At 36.2% G+C, this 6,199-nt stretch overlaps 1 pseudogene; it reads left to right on the top strand.

The window, feature by feature from the left end:
* Positions 1-255: 255 nt before the first annotated feature.
* Positions 256-2,260, top strand: LOC114285906 (pentatricopeptide repeat-containing protein At4g02750-like; annotated as a pseudogene).
* Positions 2,261-6,199: the final 3,939 nt, after the last annotated feature.

Here is a 6,199-nt window from a genome sequence, read left to right as displayed (position 1 = left end):
ATTAAGGCAAATTTATGATACAACTTTATGATATAAATTTAGGAAGAAGAAGAGACCGTGAAGATGATCGAGATTGGGACAGGTTGATTCATGGAGTAATAATACCGTTGATGACCGTTACAGAGTTCAAACCACTTGCTTCGTTGCATTTATGTCATCTATGCAATCATCTTCTAGGCTTTCAATTGCTTCGAGACATGCTAGAGATTTTACAATATATCCCCTTTTGAGGTCTATTCGAACTCTTGCGCTTAAACTATGCAATCTCAAGCTTCAATGGGAATCTCAATCCTATCTATATCACTCAGCAAATCAATTCAGAATTGCCGAATTATCGATACCCAAAATGGATAGTTCGTATATCAAAGCGTGAAACAGACAAATTGGATGATCACGAAGCTATGCAGAGAGGGTCAAATTGTCGAAGCACGAAAATTGTTTGATAAAATGCCCGACCCAGATGTGATTGCGTGGACGAGTGTTATCTCGGCTTACATACATCGCGGAATGATTGGAGAAGCAAGGAGTTTGTTTGATAGAGTGGATGCTAAGAAAAATGTGGTCACTTGGACTGCTATGGTTAGTGGGTACATACGAATGAATCAGATTTCAGAGGCGGAGAAGCTATTTAATGAGATGCCTCACAAGAATTTGGTTTCTTGGAACACTATGATTAAGGGGTATTTGCAAAGTAATCTAATAGATTCAGCATTGAGTCTATTTGAGAAAATGCCTGAGAGGAATTTGGTTTCTTGAAATGCAGTTATAACAGCGTTGGGTTGATGTGGGAGAATTGAGGAGGCTAGGAAGCTTTTTGATTATATGCCCAAAAGAAATGTGTTTTCTTGGACTGCGATGATTGATGGTTTGTCAAAAAATGGGAGGATTGACGAAGCTCGGGTGCTTTTTGACATAATGCCAGAAAGAAATGTAGTTTCATGGAATGTTATGATTACAGGATATGGAAAGAATTTAAGGTTGGAAGAAGCACTTGAATTGTTTGAGAGGATGCCGGAGAGGGATATTCCTTCGTGGAATGCAATGATCACAGGGTTTATCCAAAATGGGAATTTAAAGAAGGCGGATAAGTTATTCAATGAAATGCCTGATAAGAATGTCATCTCTTGATTACTGGGTACATCCAAGATGTCAAAGTGAAGAGGCGTTAAGAATCTTCTCAAGAATGCAGGCGGCCAATGGCGTAAAGCCAAATCAGGGAACCTTCGTAAGTGTTTTGGCTGCCTGTAGTAATTTAGCTGGTCTTAGCGAAGGACATCATATTCACCGGGTAATTTGCAAGACAATACATCAAAATGGTGTATTTATGATATCAGCACTTATAAATATGTACTTGAAATGTGGAGAATTAAGTACTGCTAGGAAAATCTTCGATGATGGATTTGCAGGCCAAAGAGATTTGATCTCATGGAATGGAATGATCACACCCTATGCTCACCATGGATGTGGCGGTGAGGCAATCAGCCTTTTCAAAGAAATGCAGAACTTAGGAATCAAACTGAACGATGTTACATATGTTGGATTGCTTGCAGCGTGCAGCCATACTGGTTTAGTGGACGAGGGATTGAAGTACTTTGATGAGCTCATAAAAGACAAATCAATACAAGTGCGACAAGATCACTATTCATGCTTGGTTGATCTCTGTGGTCAAGCGGGGAGGGTCAAGGAGGCTTTTGATTTTATTCAGCGTCTTCCAATTGAGCCTTCTGGTTCTGTTTGGGGGGCTTTTCTTGCTGGATGTAATGTTCACGGGAACACAAATATGGGGAAATTGGCTGCAAAGAGACTTTTGGAATTAGAGCCAGAAAATGCAGGTACTTATATGTTGCTGTCTAACATATAAGCTTCAAGTGGGAAATGGAGAGAAGCTGCGAAACTTAGGTTGAAAATGAAGGACAAGCGGTTGAAGAAGCAGCCGGGTTGTAGCTGGATTGATGTCGGAAACAAGGTTCACGTGTTTGTAGTTGGTGATAAATCACATAGCGAAGCTAATCTTATTTATTCTTTAATTCATGATCTTCATGTGAAAATGAAGAAGGTTGGGTACGTATCAGACAATGATTTTACAATGGAGGAGGGTTTTCTGGTTACATAAATTTTTGATACACGCAATATATTTGATTCAGTAATAAAAGAGCTACTATTGGGGCAGGTGAATTGATTTTTTCAATAGAATGAAATTATTTGAACTGATACACTGATGAGTGAGGATAAGCATCGAACTCAGAAGCAATTGATCTTGCCTTTTCAGGCAACATAAGCTGGTAATGGTGGGATATCAGTTTTCATTTCAAGCAGAGGTAGGTGAAAAAGTGGATTGAATGAGACAAAGCAGGTAAGGGTGATTGCCATTTATGTATCTTTTGAGGCCACGATTGAGCTCACCATAAAAGAATGTTATTATGATCAAGTTTGACTGGTAATGGGTGATTGAAATTAGCAGTAAATGGTGCATAAGGAGAGTAACATTAGAAGAGAATGTCCTTGGGGCTAGTGTGTGATGAGAAAATATGTTAGTAGTCCAGAGAATCATCGTGGCTTGTGTATATGGTGTTCTTGACCAATGAAGCCGTGCAAAAGGGGAGGGATGGGGCCAACCTTGTCTCTTGTCCAGCAGTCCAAGGTGAGTTAAATTAGCTTCTCATGTGACTATTGCTTTTATTGGTATGGGGGCACCTTAGCTCAACTTGTCAAGAATTGAATGAAGTTCATATTTCCTTGAATAAAAATTGTCAAGGATTCATGTATTTCGGATTTGAAAATGTGACATTAAATTTGAGAATAGTATCCAACAACCTGCAATTTTCTGTGTATTTGGGAAAGATGTTATTGTCACACACCTAGATATTAGTGTTACACGCTTATCTCTCATGGGGCTTCATAGGCAAAGTGAGATTCAATTGCTTTATCTGTAGTTATCATTAGCTCTACCATGTTTGATACATGTTGTACTTAATACAAGGCCTTCATTATAATTGTAATGTAAGAAATGAATTAAGTAAAACCAAGCAAGTTATTGCTATTGAAATCTACAAATTTGAAATGTATTAGTTTTGTCATTTTCTAATCTATGAGACATTATACAAACTACTAATACAAATGGATAATAGTGATGGGATTTTTTGGTCTTTGAAATAGGTACTTTGATGGTGAAATAAAATTAAAAAAAGGAAAGAAAAGAAAAGAAAAAACAATGAAAAAGTGTGGGAATTACGGTGGCTGCAACTGTATAACATGTCCATCTCAATATGCTGGTTGGGGCTACATACCTATATGATGACTGGTTTTTTATTTTATTTTAATCTTTACTACGATCATTATCCATAGTCCCTTTCTCATCATTTGCTTTCCTTTTCTTTTTTCTTGTTTTTTTGTTGATGAAATTGGACAGTCTTTGCTGCAAGTGAAAAGTTCTTTTTTTTTTATATTATTTATTTTAATCCTACTTAAAATATTTTATTTTTATATATCGCTATTATATCATTTTGAAAAGCCAGCTTAAGGTTATAAAATATTCTAATAACGAGATCTTGCTAATAGGACAACTCTCGTGACTCTCTCTTCTCCATTACAACTCTCTTTCTCTACTGTAAATGGTGGATGGTGGGGTTAGGATTAGGGTTAGAATTTGATAGAGGGGATGAGAGGGATAGGGAGCATCGAGGAACGAATGAGAGGGATGGAAGAGAGAGGAGAGATTGTTAGTGGTGCACAGGGAGGGAAGGGAGTGGCAAAGGTGGCGTTGGTGAGCTGGATGGGTAGGGGATAAGTTAAAAATTATTTGAGATATTAAAAGATATATTAACAAAATTTAAAATTTCAAAATAAAGTGTCTAAAAGAATGAGGCATTGGCAACAATTAGTTTTTGAAGTGCATTTAAAGAGTGGTGGGGTTAGGATTAGGGTTAGAGTTTGAGAGAGGGGATGAGGGGGATAGAGAACATAGGAACGAATGAGAGGCGTGGAAGAGAGAGGAGAGATTGTTAGTGGTGGAAAGGGAGGGAAGGGAGTGGCAAAGGTGGTGTCGGTGAGCTGGATGGGTAGGGGATAAGTTAAAAATTATTTGAGATATTAAAAGATATATTAACAAAATTTAAAATTCCAAAATGAAGTGTCTAAAAGAATGAGGCATTGGCAACAATTAATTTTTGAAGTACATTTAAAGACTTTCTTACTTATTTTTTATTGATAATTTTCAAATGGATAGAACTTTGAAATTAAAATCGAGTAGTCCTATACATTTAATACCAATAGGAAATATTTGTTTTATACTTGTCTAATAGGAACTCTGGAATTTGCTCATGAACAATACATAAATGCTAGAAAACTTAAATAAATTATTAAATATTTTATAAATATTGTGTTAAATATTTATTTATTTATTTATTTTGGGTTGGGGGCGGTGGGGGAATTACACCCCGGTGGGTTTGAGTCATATGAAATTAGTGTCTCAACACTGCCTAACTAATGGCAAGGTATACTGGTGAATTTTGGCAAACCCATGATAATCACTGAATGTCTGCATGTTATCAGTAATAGTGATTTTGTACAAGAAGGGGCTAAAGTATATAACTTGCACTGAATTTGTTGACACATAAGTCTTCCACAAACATGCATGAGTTATTTCCACTTCTCAAGCATTCAAATGGTGCCTTAACTTATCTGAGTTTGGCAACTCAATTCATGTTCATGGGTGGATGATAAATAATATTTGGGGGTCAATGACACAAATATTTTTGGAATTAATTTAAAGATTTTTTTTTCCCTTTTTTCTTGGGTGGAGTTGCCCTAACTGTCAATCTGATATAAAGCCGTTGAAATGTGATTTGGTGTAATTTTGTCACTCTTTTTCTACAATTGACGCGACACATTTTATCAGATGATGGAAACAACAAACGAAGAGATGTATGAATGTATGGTTCTTTTTCTTCTTTTGATTTGTAGAACAAATAAGATCAAACATTATGAGATGAGGGAGAAAGATGTTGGAAAGACGTTTTAAGCTCAATGATTTGCTTTAGTGTGGCTCTATTCTGTAATATCCTCACTCACTCCAGTATTCAACGGCCGAGGGAGGGGGACAAGCAAGGGCCATGATTCCCCCTAAAATTTTAAGAACCGCTTAGACATATGTATGAGATTTGCAAGATTTCTACTGTACTTGTACTCTTTCCTCCATTTTATGTCTGTCAGAGTGTGGAAAGCCTTATGCTGGTGGCCTCTTTTCCATATGTTACATATGTAATTATTCCATTATTTGATTGGAATCTCAGAGTGTTTTTTTTTTCTTGCTTCATTGCTTGCAATTATTCATTCTTCCATCGAATATGGAGTTACTTCTATATGTGTGTGTATATATAGATTATATTATAGTATGCATAATGCAGGTTTGGGCTTGGATTGACATGCAAGTCTGCTCTAAACCCTAACCGACCCCAACTTGGCTTAGGCCATACCCAACCTGCTCTGCTCCTGGGAATACGTGTATGTGCAAATCAAAGGGGAGTGATTGAAAAATACAGAGATATTGTAATTTTTAACTACTTGTCTCAGTCTCTCTCTGAGGTTTCCTTCCTACAGTGAGCTTCCAAAAATATGCAGGAATAGTGGGACACCAATCAGTTTGCTTAATAACATAATTTTACATGTCCCTCATTCTCTTGGGTTTGTATACAGTTGTGATTTTGTTCCATCAGTTTTCTCAACTGTTTCAAGCAATTTAATCTTTTATCCCCTTTGTTCAGATCAGATCTCTACAAATTCTAGAAATTGAGTCTTGGAAACCCTTAATTAAAAACGTAAGGAAATCCTCATTTTGTTGTTTACCAAGACTTGTTTATGTTTGTAATAGTAAAATTCATTTGATTGACTACTATAATCTATCTCTTGGTATATTCAATCATCTTTGTGATTCAGTATCGATATAATGATCCTATAATCAGATTGCAATTCTTTGTGCTTATTTTATTTTTGCTCAATTTTCGATGGTCTGAATTGTTGCTGGATGATGTTAAATCTTTTAATCTTCTTTTTGATTGTTGATCTTCACTTTGAACTTAAATCGCGTGACATTTTTTTTTTTTTTCCACTCAGCTTCTGTGGCAGCTAAAATGCAAGAATGATCTTAGAAAACTTATGTTTAGTTGCATTATTGTTTGAATTTTGTCAATTTAAACCTTAA

This window comes from Camellia sinensis, chromosome 10 (genome assembly GCF_055761805.1).
Source record: "Camellia sinensis isolate YWXY chromosome 10, ASM5576180v1, whole genome shotgun sequence".
NCBI lineage: Eukaryota > Viridiplantae > Streptophyta > Magnoliopsida > Ericales > Theaceae > Camellia > Camellia sinensis.
The sequence above is the reverse complement of the archived record's forward strand: the minus strand, read 5'-3'. Positions and strand labels throughout refer to the sequence as shown.